Here is a 16,581-nt window from a genome sequence, read left to right on the forward strand (position 1 = left end):
CGCCAATTAAGACAAAAAAATGAGAAATAAACAATCTTGATCACATATGCATTTACCACTAACCAAGTTCCACATGTATTTGGAAAATGTTATTTTGTAGGCCACAAACACAAACAAATGGAATAATTCATCGAAAGACGCTTTCCAACGCTGATTTACGCAAAGGAACAAGTGAGACACCCATCAACTTAGTGCAAACCAAGCAAAACACCACAGAGCTGGGATCCATGTCCAGCCCATGGCCTGCCAGGCGAAGGCGGTGGCGAGTGGCCACGGTCAAGGGGCGGCCAACCCCTAGGGGCGACCGACCCCCTGCCAGCGCTGCTCAGCCTCGCCTCGCTCTGGCAGTGGCATGCCCCCATGCAGAGGCAGTGCATCCCATGCTTTCGCGCCAAAGATAGACAGAAGCACCGTCTTGCTCTTGTATAAATAGAGGGGTACCCCTCCCACTCTCAACACACTTCACTTGAGCATCACCTCACACACCTCACTCTCTAGTAGTAGTAGTAGCTTTAGAGCAAGGCAAAGCTACCTTGGAGAGCTTGGCTCCTTGGAAGAAGAGACCTTTGGGTATGAATAGAGATATGAGTTCTTCCAAAGTTATGCTCTCATATGATATTTAGTCATACTTATGAACTAGAGTATAATTATTGTGTTATAATCTTGATATATGAACTAGTCTATAGTTTATGTGTCATGAAAGTAGCACACTTAACTTTATGCTTAAACACTCATATAACTTATATAATCGGAATTAGAGCAAAGTTGAGGTGACGGTTCATCGTGCCGTTAGGTGTGCCCAAGTTCTTTACCTGTCGATCTGTAGGGCCAGGGACCTAGAAGGATTTGGGTAGTTTCTGTATACGCAAGCATGCTGCTTGGGTATGGAGAGATAGGTGAATGCATTGTCCCTTCCCACGGTTGAGGGGTAGGCGGCAGGTGGTGACAGCCCTATCTGTCCCTTGTAATCCCCCATGTTCGACTAGGGTGTATGAGTCTAAATTGTCACATGAGGTTGCTGGCAGACCAGTACTCGGTAGTCTCCCGACCTACTTCACACTTAGCCCTAAGACTAATTATGTAACTTATATGATCATTAACTAATCTTTGTATGACTATACTAGACCAATGCCTGCTCGACTAGGATTATTCTTTTATTCTTTCTTCTCTATTTTATCATTTGAGGAATGCCAAGTGTGTGTCCACTATCTTGAAATCACCGTTCTTAGCCCTGTTATAAATATTGGTGTACTTGCAAGCATTATTATTCACGTTCATATACATACTAGACTCTTAATCAAATGCCTTCCTTTGGGAAAAATATAAATAACGATATCATGAATACTTCAGGGGTGAAATGCTACAATGATAGCTTCGTGCGCTTGCAGATAAATATCTAAAATTGTTAAGGAACTATCAAGACTATTACCTAGTGGCATTGCTAATCATTAATGATGACACTAAGAAATACCAACAGGCATTTCTGGCGCCGTTGCCGGGGATGGATTCTATCTCCATACTTGGTGATTGCGTTTAGAAATGCCAACAGACGTCCACTACTACATAAATGATTTCACAAGACAGGCTCCTAGGATTTTCGTAGACAGGCACAAAGCCTATGTGTCTCCTAAAATATGTAGCAATTTTCGGAGGTAGACAAACAATTTCGAGAGGTTCCAAAAAATGACCGTCTTTGTAAATTCATTAACAAAGGCGAGTCTCTTAAGGTCCGCCTCTAAAAATGGTAGCCATTTTAAGAGGCGGGCCTCTTATGAAACCCTCCTCTATCATTGGGCTGAGCCTGTTACTAATTTGCATTACTAGAGATTGACTTATCACAATCATCACTTTCATTGCCATAGCGATAGAAGCGACGGTATGATACTTGCACCGTCGGTTGGAACGATAGCGAGGCCTCCTAGGACTAAAATCGGTAGTTCAAACTTCTACCACCGATGGATTAACGATAGATGCGGCAGTGGCATTAGGGTTGCATTTCCTCCATCGCATGAAAAGCCGAGCCGACTAGGATACGCATTTTGCCTGACGGCCCTAAAGTAGCGTTTGGTCAACTGACGGTAAATTCAGCATGAGTGTTGAATTGCCTCAACTTCCAAGGGCATCAACTCACCATTACTTCCGCTGTCTGATGCCTAAGAGCCGCGTACCCACTGCTCTACATATACTCCAGGCCCGATGCCCACTAAAATGACCCTTCTTGTTCATCCATCATCCCCTTCACTTTCAATCTACAAAGAAAATGTCGGACAGACCCATCAAGTTTCCAAGCAGCCCGTCGTCCAACGAGGACGAATTTGCTTCCCACCACTCCTCCGAGGAGAACATCTCCTCTAACAACGGGATGTCTGATTATAGTCCTCCATGGAGCTCCGAGAAGGAGGACCTGGAGGAGGAGGACGAGGACGACGTCGACATCGACGCCGAAGACAACAACGACGACTCCGACGACTCCAACTCTGACTCTGACTTTGCCTCGCCTCTTCCCAAGCAAGCAAGGATTAAGTAGTTTATAGTTAGTATAAGTAGTTTTAATAGTTTAGGCTGGTTACTATGTTTCCAGACGAGTACAATCATATACTTGTCCAAATTGTATCTATATGTTAGATATATATAATCAATCAATGAAAAAAAATTTATTCACGCAGATTTGATCTCTTCAATGCCACCTTTTTTTATATGCAATGCAAAGCAAGTTCTTTCCAATACTACTTCTAAATGCCAGTGTACAGATTTGATCTCTCGACGAATGTTTTTTAGTTTTTCTGTATATTTGTGAATGAAAAGGGAAAAATCTATCATGTATGGTTGCGGTTGTTTCTAGGAGCATCTAAAAGCAGTTTAACCGCTGACAATCGCCATATTATAGTGTTGGATTAGTGTGGTAATGGTCGGCTTAATACAGACACTGTTTAACTTATCCCGTGCCATCCGTTCTCGCTGCTAATCAATCTAGACTGTCCGTTTGGCAACAAACCTAGAAATGCCCGGCCCATTCCCAACTCCCCTCGGGTTCGATCGGCGCCTTGGCGGCGGTTCGACCAACTAAAAATCCCAATACGAATTATTTGTCCCCACCTGTTGTTGCTTCATCTTCATTCTCCCCACCTGTTGCTTCATCTTCATTTTGACCCGTCGTCTGTACTTGCCCTGCCTTGAGCACCATGCATTATCGTCATGGACAATGCCCCATAAAGGTTAGATGGATTCGGTCACCCCCTGTTTGCATTTGGTTTCAATTGGTTTTGGGTTCAGTATCAGTTTTATTTATATTAGGACTTTCTTCATTGCAACAGATGTCTTACTTCGGAAGAAGCCAGTTCAATGTGAGCAACCTTGAGTTTAGGTGGCTAGGGGTGGCACCAGAACCCTAGATGATGTTGTTTGCTACTTAAGGATGGAGCATTCACCCAGACCGACTGTTGATTGTTGATGCCACTGTTCATCACCTTCTCGGACCACAAAATTTAACAAGAATCGTTCAAGACCCTATTTGTGGAGAGATTTTTGTGCTTTGCATGACCGGATAGGAAGTAGACATACTTTATAGATACAATGTGTCCATGGACAGAGATGCTGTCATCTTCGCTATGGTTTACTACCTCTAGCTTTCGGGACCGCATCAACCAATTTGAGTACCTTAGCAATTGCTTACCTATTCGACATTAAGTCTTAGAATTTTGTGAAACTTTTATGTTAATGAAGTTTATATGTGCTGATGAAACCTCTAAATTAGTATGTATGAGTACTGCATAATCGTTGAACTATTACTTCGGTTGAACTGTTAATTGAATCAGTTGGTCTTGCTTGTGGTCCATGTGTACACCTCTATGTAAGCATAGAGGATACAAAATAGACCTTCTACAACATTTCATTTTGGCGGAAGTGCGAGGGTTTTGAAGGATGTTTTGGTGCCTTGGCGGGAGGCAAAAGCGTAGACAAAAGACCTAGGCCAACATCTTCACTCAAAGTGTGCAACACTTTGAACCCTGACTGATCCATGGCTACGTCTAGCTCCAACTCCTCCTAGTGGCCGGCACCTATTGGCATTTCTTAGCGCAATCACCAAGTGTGGAGGTTTTAAGTCCATCACCGGCAATAACGCCATAAATGTATGTTGGTATTTCTTAGCACCATCACTAAGATTGAGTTAACCTTAGTGATGCTGTCATGAAACATCAACTACGATAGTTCTTAACGATTACAAAAATATCCACAAACGCATGGATTTATCGTTGTAGCATTTCACCCGGAAGTATTTAGGGTATCGTTATTTATATTTTCCCAAAGAAGGGTAAGGTATGAGAGTCTAGCATGAGCATGAACAAGATTACATACTTGCATTAGTAAAGCAGTAGTTCATAACAGGGGTAAAAACAGTATTTTAAGGATAGTGGACACACATCTGAGCCAACCTCAAGGATAAAAGGAAAACAAAAAATAAATGAATGTTTCTAAGTGGTGCCGGCATGGTCAAATATAGCCATGCAAAGAAATGTTAATAATCATACAAGTTATATGATTAGAGTTAGAACTAAGTGTAAGATGGACGGAGAGATCTCCGAGAATTGGTCTGCCAGCAAGTGCGAGAGACTTTAAAACTCCTACACAATACCCGAACATGGGGGATTACAAGGGATGAACATCACTATCACCACCTATCGCGTACCCCTCAATTGGGGGGCACCGTCATATTCAAAGGTTCCCATGTACCCGAGCACCATGCCTGTATACAAAAAAACTACCCATATCCCCCCGGGTCCCCGACCTTATGGATTGACAAGTAAAGGATATGGGCAAACCCAAAGGAATGACAAACCGCCACCTCAACTTAACCCTACTACTACTCATACAAACCATATGAATGATTAAGCATGAAGTTGAACATGTTAAGATCATAACACACAAACTATTTGCTAGTTCATATATCGTGATTATAATAAGACAACTATACTCTAGTTCATATGCACTACTATATAAATGATATGAGAGCATGACTATGGAAGAACTCTTCATAGTATTATTCATACCAAGATGTCACTCTTCTTCCAAGGAGCCAAGCCCTCCTTGATAGCTTTGCTAGCTCCAAATACTACTACTAAAACTAAGAAAGTACAAGTAGAGAGAGGTGAGGTGTGTAGCGAAATTGTGTGTGTTTGAATGGTGAGCTCCTCCTCTTCTTATATAGTGAAGCATGGTCGGTTTGGCGCTGATAAATTAGGAAACCGACCAAACCTGCCTATGCATGGAGGCATGCAACCGCTGGAGGAGCATGGGCGGTGGTGGGGGTGCGACCGCACCCTGGCTAGCCCCACTCACAACTGCCTTGCTCCTGTGGGCTCTTGGCTGGGTCTGGACCTCTTCTATGTCGATGCCCAGCGCAAATTTGGCAGTTGGATGGGCCTTTGCTTGATTCCTTGGTGTATGATCTGCATTATGCTTTCTCTAATAGCGTATTTCAACTATAATTCCATTGTATTTCAATATAAGTCCTGCAAAACATATTTCTTCTAATACAAGTGGAACTCTGTCAAAGTAAAAGCATATGTGTATAAGTTTGCTTAATTTCTCATGTTTTGGATAGTAATTGGCGGTCAAATTTGATCGTTAGTGACTACCAACAAATCCCCTAAGCTTAACCTTTGCTCGTCCCTAGCAAATAGCTAAGTACTTGGTTGTTGATCATGAGTTGCTACTATGCCGATACAATTCACAAGTGCCATGCCTATAACACAGTATTCTTCCGCAATTCAAATAAGTTAGAATTTTTGTCCACCCTTTACCTTGATCCCTGTGGGGGCGTATATCTTTTCCAAGTTCTTGGGCGGTTGCAAGATAGAACGGTTATAACAGAATCACCAATCATTCATTCCTTGATTAACCATCTATCCGGAGGTTTTATAAGTTCTTGCAAAACAAAAGTAAGTTCCTCAAATGATTCTCTAGATCACTCAATGTGTATGGAACCTTACCAAGGCATTTGGTATTTTGCCTTCTTTTTCATATCCTACCACTAAGGCTTTTGAGTGGAGTTTTAGGTAGGTATGAAAAGTGGGGCTTACTTGCATCACATATTTTGCTAAGTCAAAGACTAGGCCTCAAGGAGATGCAAGTCATACACTTTGATCAAGACGTGCAAATGCGTGGAATTTTTCATAAAGTCCTATTTCTAAATATTTTTGGTATTCCTTTGAATCATGAATCTCTCTCTTTTGGATGAATGCCTTTTATTTGAAAGTATGGGCTATCTTTATTTCTTTCTTTTCTTTTTCTTTTCTTTTCTTCATGCTCTTTGGCATGCATTTTTTTCTCTCATGCCTTTTGGCATGGACATTTTTCTTTTCTTCTTTTTAGCATAGCCCATACTATTCTTTTTTTGCATATGAAATTTTTTGAGAGAGAGACACATGATAAATGAATGGAGTAATTATTTAGTGGATGGAAAAACATGTTTTGTGTAACTCTTAGTGTAAGAGTCAGCAGTTTTATTTGTGGGTGTACGTGTGTCTTGATCATGGGTGCATGGCGAGAATCTCAACATGGGTCTCAATAATTTGACAAAGCTCAATGCTCAAACAAGTAGCATATGACTAAGGTTTGAATTTGAATATTGTCATATGGCCTTGGTAGGTATTTATAATCATTGAGTAACTTTGGATTTTAGTATTTTTGAAAGTAAAATCTCCAGATGTCAAGTTTCTCTTAGAACAAAGTCATAGTAAATTCTATTTGTATCATGTCATAACTCGCAACAACTTAGAAAAGGAGCATGCATTTGCAAACCACTAGTTTTCAAGTTTTAGGATGAGACTTTTTTTAGCCAACAAACTTAAATTTTGGGGAATACTAAGTTATAACCTAGGCACAGATTAATTATAGACAGAGCAACTATTTATCATTTCAACTTAGGAGAAACTAAACATCCTTAAAACACAAAAGAGAGTGGAATTCATATTTTTGTTGTTTTTATGAACGAAGATAAATGTAAGAAATATAAATGATAAATAAAAGATACATGTTACCTTTGCGGGGCTCTCCCCCCAAGCTAGCTTATGGCCGGTTGCTTGGTGATGACTTTGAGGTAGCTTTATTGTATTTATTGCATGTGGTTTTTATTTATACTTTTCATTTACCCTATGTCTATACTCAGTGGTTTTGGTTCAATGATCAAACTAGATGTCATGTTTAATTTGATCCAGGTAGGCTAATCAACCTAAGTAACATGCTTAATTTGAAAAGCCTATGGAAGCATGACCCCACTACAAAGATTATACTCAAAGCAAAACATACTTGTATAGAACATAGTAGGATAACAAAAATTTATTTAATGGTAAAGAATTTTTGCCTTAGTTTCATCTTTCACAGTCTATACTTAACAGGTTTGGTACAATGATCATTTAATCAAGGTAGGCTATTTAAAAAGCCTATGAAGATTTGATTGCACACTAACCATACTTCAAACCAAAACATGCTTTTTTGTAAAACTTTGAAGACTAACCAAGATTTTAACAATGGTACTTATTTGTATTTAGCATCATTATTTTAATTAATATAAAGGATAACTACCAATTTACCTTCGGTAAGGGCTCATTGTTTAAAGTCCAAAGAGTAGGACTCTTCTCCTTCATTTCTAGTTTGATGAAGGTACGTTCGTGCCTAGAGAAGTAGGTTGTACCTTTTTTACCTGCCATACCTGTTTGATTCCTTTACGTGGTTGTTTCTTGGGCTGTTTGTTTTTAAGGTGTTTATGTATGTTTTAAATCCATTAAATGGGCATCTTATTGTTTGCCCTTGAATATGAAAGCAAATCCCACATGTAGTACTGCATTTGTAGAGTTAAGGAATGGTCTCCCTAGGAGGAGGGGAACTTCCTCATTGCGACCCATGTCCAGAACGACGAAGTTCGTGGAATTCTTACAAGATATCCTTGGCTAATCCCGCTGGGTGTTGTGAAGTTTGATATGCCATCTGCAGTCTGAAACTTGCAGTGGACAAAGGTCCACCCAAAATCTTATCATATATTACCTTGGACATAACGTTAATGCTTGCTCCAAGGTCACAGAAGGCATTGTGGAAGACGTGTGGGCCTATTGAGCATGTGATTGTCGGGCGGCCAGGATCTTCCTTTTTGCTGACGAATGGTGGATCCACGAAGTAATCGTGGGTCTCTTGACAATGAGGCTTACCGAACCTCGTTGAGATCATTTTAACATATTCAAGAGAAGTTTCGGGTTGCCCCAGATTCTTCCCCGAATCAGAGACAGGTAAAGCGGCAGCAATCTGAGCTATTTGAGTTTCGATCATTTTATTAAAGCTCAATTGATTTTTGATAGATGAAGATACATTTTCTAATTTTGAATTAATATTTTCTATCATTTTATTATTATACATTGACTTTTTAGTGAGATTTTCATTAATTTTAGCTTGACCTAACACTAGGTCTTTTAATGTAGGTTGTTTCGAATTATAATTGGAATTGAAGTTCGAATTACCTCCTTGCGGGCGGGATTGATTGTTCCACCCGTTATTGTTACCTTGACGAAACCCGTTGTTAATGTATGCGATGTCTTCACAGGTTTCAGGGCAGTTGTTCCCCGAGTGTCCGACTTCACCATAGACTTTGCAAGTCATTTGCGAGTCCGTGGCCTAAACGGTGGCCTTCATTGCTTCCTTTTGGTGGGCCCTTTTGTTCAGTCTTGAGAGTAATAGATCTATTTTTGCAGCAAGCATATCCACCTCCTTCATGGTATGCATGTCTTTTTGTTGTTTATGCTCCTCTCCCCAACTCTGATTGGCCACCATCTTCTTGATGAGAGCCGTGGCATCAATGATGGTCAGGGAGAGAAATGCTCCTCCAACAGCGGCATCTACGTGCCCCTTTGACATGGGCATGAGCCCTTCATAGAAATTCTAGAGCATGAGCTAGTTTTCCATCCCGTGGTGTGGACATGCTTGGATATAATCCTGTAGCCTCTCCCATGCCTCGGGGATGGATTCCATTGAAATCTACTGGAAATTTGAAATTTTCCTCCTCAGGGCATTGGTTTTGCCCATGAGGAAATTTTTTGTGAGGAACACCGCAGAACATTTGTCCCATGTATTGACAGCTTCCTTTTCTTTATAGAACCACTATTTCACCTTCCCCACGAGGGAGAAGGGAAACAGACGGACCTTGATGCTAGCTGGTGCAACGTCTTTGATGACGATTATGTTGCACAGCTCTAGGAGTGTTGTAGGTGTGCGTTCATGTCCTCGCTAGGCAAACCACTGAATTGGTTTGCCGGTACCATTATGATCAGGCCAGTGTGCAACTCAAAGTTTCCTGTACCTATGTTGACAACGGGCCCAATGGGCACGTTGGCAACAGCAGGGGTGGAGTAGTTGCGGAGTGACTTTGCCATTTTGGTAGTAGCAGATGGTACAGGGGTGACTGGTTCAACTACCGATGGAGTTGCAGCAGAAGAAGCAGTACGAGACCGGCTCTTCCTTAGGAGTGCCTTCGGATTATCGGTGTAGTTGTTCGGCAGATCAAAACCACTCATACACTATCCTATTTTCATCCACAACAGGAAGAAAACAAGCAGAATTAGCCTACATAAACCATGGCTACCATTACATGCATGTGCTCATGATCATATCCTACTAGATTCTTTAAACCTATGCTCTCCCTGACAACAGCGCCAGAAATGCTTGTTGGCATTTCTTAGCGCAATCACCAAGTGTGGAGGTTTTAAGTCCATCATCGGCAATGGCGCCAGAAATGCCTGTTGGTATTTCTTAGCACCATCACTAAGATTGAGTTAACCTTAGTGATGCCACCAAGAAACATCAACTACGATAGTTCTTAACGATTACAGAAATATCCGCAAGTGCACAGATCTATTATTATAGCATTTTACCCAGAAGTATTCAGGGTATCGTTATTTATATTTTCCCAAAGGAGGGCAAGGTATTAGAGTCTAACATGAGCATGAACAAGATTACATACTTACATTAGTAAACCCGTAGTTCATAATAGGGGTAAAAATGGTATTTCAAGGATAGTGGACACACATCTGAGCCAACCTTAAGGATAAAAGGAAAACAAAGAATAAATGAATGTTCCTAAGTGGAGCCAGCATGGTCAAATATAGTCGTGCAAAGAAATATTAATGATCATACAAGTTATATGATTACAGTTAGAACTAGGCGCGAGAGACTTTAAAACTCCTACACGATCCCCGAATGTGCTAGATTACAAGGGACAGACATGGTTGTCACCACCTGTCGCCTACCCCTCAACCGGGGGGCACCGTCATATTCGAAGGTTCCCGTGCACTCGAGCACCACGCCCGTGTACAAAGAAACTATGCATATCCCCCCGGGTCCCTGACCCTACGGATCGATAGGTAAATGATATGGGCAAACCCGAAGGAATGACAAATCGCCACCTTAACTTAACCCTACTACTACTCATACAAACCATATGAATGATTAAGCATGAAGTTGAACATGTTAAGATCATAACACACAAACTATATGCTAGTTCATATATCGTGATTATAACAAGACAACTATACTCTAGTTCATATGCACTACTATATAAATGATATGAGAGCATGACTATGGAAGAACTCCTCATAGTATTATTCATACCAAGATGTCACTCTTCTTCGAAGGAGCCATGAAATGATCCTGATTTCCTCGAAGGGAAATCCACTGATTCGAAGTAACAGTCGATATCACAGTCATACATCGAATACCTATTTTAGAGAGTACAAATAGCAAGGTTTACTCATTATTACATCGCTACTTGGCTGAATCACTCAGAGCATGGAACATCTAGAACAACATCAAGTAGAAAGGCATCAGACGTCGACTCCATCTTCTCAACCAAACTTGAGCATAGGAACAAGACCTCTAATCCTCCCAATCGTCTCCCTAGTAGTCGTACTCGGGCTCAGAACCTATCAAACAATTATCAGTACGATTTGTCCTGGCCTCTGGCTCCCACCCTATGCTTTGTGTTTGCTTTATGGTAGTGTAATGCAAGGGTAGAGCAAAAGACCTATTTGTGGCTGTAGTTTCCTATGCGAGTATGTCAAGTTTTAATAATAATAATTCATCAAGTTTTAACCCATGTCATCCACACGTTCTCCCATCCCATCACAAACATCTCACCACTCTCACACTCTCTAGGCGACAAGGATGACTCCCGCTCATACCTTGCCTCATCGGCCAAAGCCAGAAACCAACACAAGAACCCAGGGGGAGAGAAGAAAGGACTCCACTCACTAATCAAGGGAAGCGTAGGTCATAGGAATGTCCATATCTAAGGACGTGGCTATATGTACAAATCGATCAACTCTATAGAGCATGTACATCTGAACCACAAGATCACCATCGTCGGTGGTGCGCCGCCTAGGCTGATACCGAGCTACCTTCCAACCAGTGTGATGCCACCCTACCACTCAGCCCTGGGCCACCCTAGAGTCCACCGAAACGCTGAGACTATGAGACGTAGTACCGGGCCCCAGAGGTCACTACGCTATCTTTGGAGGGTGTGGGCCAAACGCTCGTACCTCCCTACACTATCCACTTCTAACCTAGTAGTAGTGGCACCGTCCTAGCTAGTCAACATCCATCCCCCACCCATTCAAGGACGAGTGGTGTGCACGTAGGGTCCTATGATCCAGTTCTCTCGACATACCAGTCCTTAGGGGGACCAGACATGATATATTCTCAAAGGGGATAACCGACACCCCATGCCTCGATGGCACCTCCATCCTGAGGCTTTATCCCACAAAGACACTCCACCCCAAGATCTCCTCATCTCACATGCACCCGCCACATGTACCACTTGTAGGGGATGCCCAGGTCGCACCCCCTGGCAAGACTCATCCAATGACTCGTCGTAAGATCCTGCCTGATCGACTCTACCCTCACCACACACCCAAAAGACATTCCAAGATCTCCCTGGTTGTTACCATATTATCGGCACCTAGTGCCTTAACCACTCACATACAATCCCCCATCAAGCATCACATCACAGATATAATGCGTAGTAGAAGTAGTAGCAAGTAAGTAAGCGAGCGTCTAACCTAACAACAGGCGTGTAGGGGTATAGGTTGCGACAAGGTAATGGCTAACAAGCAATTCTACCATGCAACCTATCACAAATCATTTGCATAAAAGTAAAGCACTAGCATCTACATTGTAGTATGTCTAATTGGATTCTATGAGGTTGGGTGGGACGTGGCACCTGGCAGGTCATCTCCAAGCTCCTCATTGTAGTCAGGGTCGTGCTCCTCAGTTCATGGCTCCTCCGGGTCTATCAAACGAGACATATAGCCATGATAAGTGGCTCCTAAAGATGGTCACAAAGAAGCAACATAAATCCAAAAGATCCAAATGCATTCAAACACAAGCCTATGACATAGAGCTCATTTTTAGAAAAAATTGGGCACTGGTTTCGTATTTTTCTGAGGTTGTATGAATTTTCTAAGTTTAAATCATTTTCTAAAAAAAATAAAAAGAAATGGAAAATCCTGGTGCTGACACGTGGAGCTTTCGATTTGGTGAGGCGGATCTAGTCGCTGACAAGTGGGCCAAGTCAACGGTCAGCGTTGATCGGTCAACGATTAATGTTGACTAGGCCTTGACTAGGCTCAGTGGGCCGGATATGGGCTGGGTTGGGCAGGTCTAGGATGAGCCGGCCCAGACACATGTCAGACGCGCAGGTAGCCACATGGCGCAAGTGGGCCGCTACTAGGCTCGGTCCACGGGGGCTAGTCCATGGTGGATGCTGCCATGCGGGTCCGTGGACCGCAAGCATAGTCTACGGTGGACCATGTCCACCTTTCCCTCTTTTCCCTTCGGCTCATGGTGCGCCGGGTGCACGTGGGTCCAGGCGAAGGGGTGCGGCTGCCTCCCCTCTCATATATTTCTCGCGGTGGCGCTCTCGTCGCCGGCGAGCTTGGCCATTCTCGCTCTAGGGTGGTTCGGCAGGGTTGCTAGAAGGCTCTATGGCTTCACGAGCTCATGGTGAGCTCATTGGTGGGCAAAAGGCAGTGCCTTGGTGGCTCTAGCACCCGGCGTAGGCTCGACGGCTGACGACGGTGGCATGGTTTCAACGGTGGGTCCCTACGGTGTGTCGGGATAGCTCCAACGAGCTTCACTGGCTTCCCCGCGCTCCGGTGAACACATCAGCAGCTTCGAATGTGACGTCACGGGCTTGACCGGGGTGGGCCACGACAATAATGGTGGACGATGGCGAGGCGGTACGGCTGCAATATGGGCCAAAAGTGGATCTTTTCCCTCGATTGGGATCACAGGGAGGCCGGTCGACTCGACGATGGCGACCATATAGCATGGCAGAGTCTACACCATGACAAGGCACGTAGCGGAACTCTAGCAAGCTCGTGGATACATCAAACTAGGGCAAGGCGGGAGCTTTCCATTCATCTAGCTACATGACGAGGTTCACAGGGTGATGACGAACCTCATTAGACCCTCCTTCCATCGCGAGGTGGCCGGGATCGGTGAGATCACGACGATAGCATGGGAGGCACATGGCTCCAGTGAGGCAGAACACGACCAACGACTCCTGAGGGTCTCCTTTTCCTTCAACCTAGCGCATGTCATGTCCTGTAGTGAGGCGAAGCTCACCAAGGCGCTCGTCCTACCTCTTCTAGCCCGAGGCGGCCAGAACATGGCGACACCAAGGGTGGCCTTGGCCATGGAGACCATGCGGTGTGCGACGAGGGAAGACCAATGTTCCTGAGCATCCAAGGCTCAGTAAGGCTGAGTCCTTGGCTGTGTACATGTGTGCGTGTGTGCGGTGCACCATATCAGCGAAAAGGGCGGCCTTTAGCCCTCCTAAGGGGGAGAACACGGTGGTGTGGCTTGACACGTCCATGGTGGCGAGCACGGGAGAGCGATATCGGGGGATCACCATGGTGGCAGGGTTGGTAGGATGGTGGTGTAGTGGTGAGTTGAGGCCATGGTGAGGTGGTGCAGTGTTGTGCCGAGCAGCTACGGCGAAGAAGACGATCAGGGCGCTGTCTTCTTCTCCGACAAGCTCGGACGACTCCAACAGGCTCGGCTCGGTCATCCTCCTTCTCCTCCCCTCCTCCCTTCTCCATCCCTCCTCTCAATCTCGGTGTGTGGCTGGTGAAACCACCAGTGGCAGCGGGGCATTAGAAGGGTGCTAGGTGTCAGGACATAATACTAGGGTACCCAAAGAGGAGGAGTTAATAACCGTCAGACGTTAATAGTTCTGAACAGACAAAAACGTAGCTATACTTCTTGCCCAAATGACTAAAGATTGGCTCTACCTCGCCCGACATCCGAGGGTAGGGCTCCGCCTCGCCCGACGTTTTGGTCTGGCTCTACCTCGCTCAACATCTAAGGGCAGGCTCTACCTCACCCGATGTCCGAGGGCAGGGCTCCGCCTCGCCTGACGTCTAGGGCCAAGCTCCGCCTCACCCGACGTCTGAGGGTAGGGCTCTGCCTCGCCCGATATCCAGGGCTGGCTCTGCCTCGCCCGATGTCTAGGGGCAAGCTTCGCCTCACTCGATGTCCAATGGCAGGGCTCCGCCTCGCTCGACCCCCGAGGGTTGGACTCCAACTTGCCCGATGTTTGAGGGAAAGCTTTGCCTCGCCTGACGTTTGAGGGCTGGCTCTGCCTCGCCTAACATCTATGCCCTGCTCCTTCATAATGATGAGCATAGGGTAAGACAGGACACTCAAGTCAACCGCAGTACCGAGGACCATACCCTGCACGCCTACGGGCAAGTACCGTCAGGATATGACGTGACGGGCGCTTTAAGCCCTTCAAGGCATGACAGAGCCCAAATAGTGTTGTAGGCGCCAACTTTCATCTTACAGTGTTGTGGGCGCCGCCATCAGCCCTTGGACGTGGATCCTAACATAAACATACGATAACCACTACAATCTAGGAGGGAACTCATATCATCTATAGTGATGGACGTATGGTCACTTCCCCATCTGCTCCCCGTAGGGTCACGGCTCAGCACCCTGGCACGCCGCACCGTCTGCCGAAATAGGATGGGACATAACCACTTGCTGAACGAAGCCAAAGCATGGCCCTATGAGGATCAGCGAATGTGCTATCCCAGGCACCGTCTACCATGTCAGCAGGGTAGGTCAAGGGAAAAGGAAGACCCTACACCTTTGAAGAACCTTTTCTACCTCTGGTTTTTCCTCTTTCTCCCATCTGTAATCCCTGCTCCCCCTTGGTCTATAAAAGGGAGGGTAGGGCACCCCACTAAGGGGACAGATCAATTTTCACACACAACACATCACACAACGCACAACCAAGCAGCAACCAACATAATCGAAACTTCCCTCTTATACACCTCGGGCCCTACGGTCTTAATGAACGAAAGGGTTAGATTGCATAAGCACCTTCGAATGCAAAAAGGGAAGAAAGCAAGTTCAATCAAATGAAACGAAATTGCGAATTTGTTTAATGAAACGAAGTTGCGAATCTGTTTTCAAAAGAACCGACTCTTGTCCACAGATTATAGATAAATGTCCATCAGACTCATTTGACTAACTACCCCCTCTCAGGGAGAACCATATCTTCAATTCTGCTCACCAGGGTTTCCACAAAAGGAGTCACCATCGCTTCTACGTCATCTAGCTTGGAGGGCTCATAACCAGGCGCGAAACCAAGGCTCATCGCCTCAAAATTGATGTTGTCATCATAATGCGAGCGGGCAATGGTGAAGGCTTGGGTGATCCCTAAGTGAAGAGCTTCCTTCTCCAGCTGGCGCACTCATGCCGTGATATCTTCGGCATGGGCCATGAGCGAACTAGTCCCCTTTGCCTGCACCACCTATAGGTCATCGTAGACCACGCCAAGGGCAACCTTTAGGATATCAAGCTCATCGCTCTCCGCCTAAAGAAGACTCCTCACCTCAGTGAGATCCATGGCTAGTCCAGCAGTGGCACCCTTGGCCTCTAGCTTCTGTGCTCTCGTGGTCTCCAGCTCGGCCTAGAGGGAGCTGATCCTCTGTTGCGCCTTGTCGCGCTCTCGGACGGCCTGGTCACGCTCCCCGCAGGTCGTGCCATGCTCCAAGTGAAGCTTCTCCATAGTATGGCATAGCTCATCTCACTCTATGCGTAGTCGGCGACTATCTCGGTGTCCAGTTTCACCCTCTGCTCTAGGGCCGTCGACCTCTCCTCGGCTACCAGCCTAAGATCCCGCTCCTTGTCGGCCTTGGCCAGTAGGTCGATGATCCGCTGGCGGGCCTCAGCATCTTGCTGGAGCAGCTCATCTTGCTCCTTCTACACTTTGGTGGCCTCCTCCTGATCCCATTGCACCCTCTCCGATAGCTCATCAAAAGACTTATCGGCGAGCTCCGCATCTCGATGGGCCTTGGTCGCCTGCCGTAGAAGATCGTTTGCCTCCGTGGCAAGGGGAGTCAACTCGGCCACCCTCTAGCGAAGCTGGGTAGTCACATCCCTGTGTAGCCATGCCTTATTAATGAGGCCATCCCAATCCTCCTTGTGTTAACAAAGGAACCATGATTTCTCCCGGCTACGAGCAATAAGCGA

The 16,581-nt window shown here is 45.2% G+C and overlaps 1 non-coding gene across 1 annotated transcript; it reads left to right on the top strand.

Moving 5' to 3' along the window:
• The first annotated feature begins 8,950 nt into the window (after positions 1 to 8,950).
• On the top strand, positions 8,951 to 9,057 carry LOC136506226 (small nucleolar RNA R71). The gene has a single exon (XR_010771449.1). It is a non-coding gene; the product is annotated as a small nucleolar RNA R71 (small nucleolar RNA).
• Positions 9,058 to 16,581: the final 7,524 nt, after the last annotated feature.

Source organism: Miscanthus floridulus, chromosome 14 (genome assembly GCF_019320115.1).
Source record: "Miscanthus floridulus cultivar M001 chromosome 14, ASM1932011v1, whole genome shotgun sequence".
In the NCBI taxonomy this organism is placed as follows: Eukaryota; Viridiplantae; Streptophyta; class Magnoliopsida; order Poales; family Poaceae; genus Miscanthus; species Miscanthus floridulus.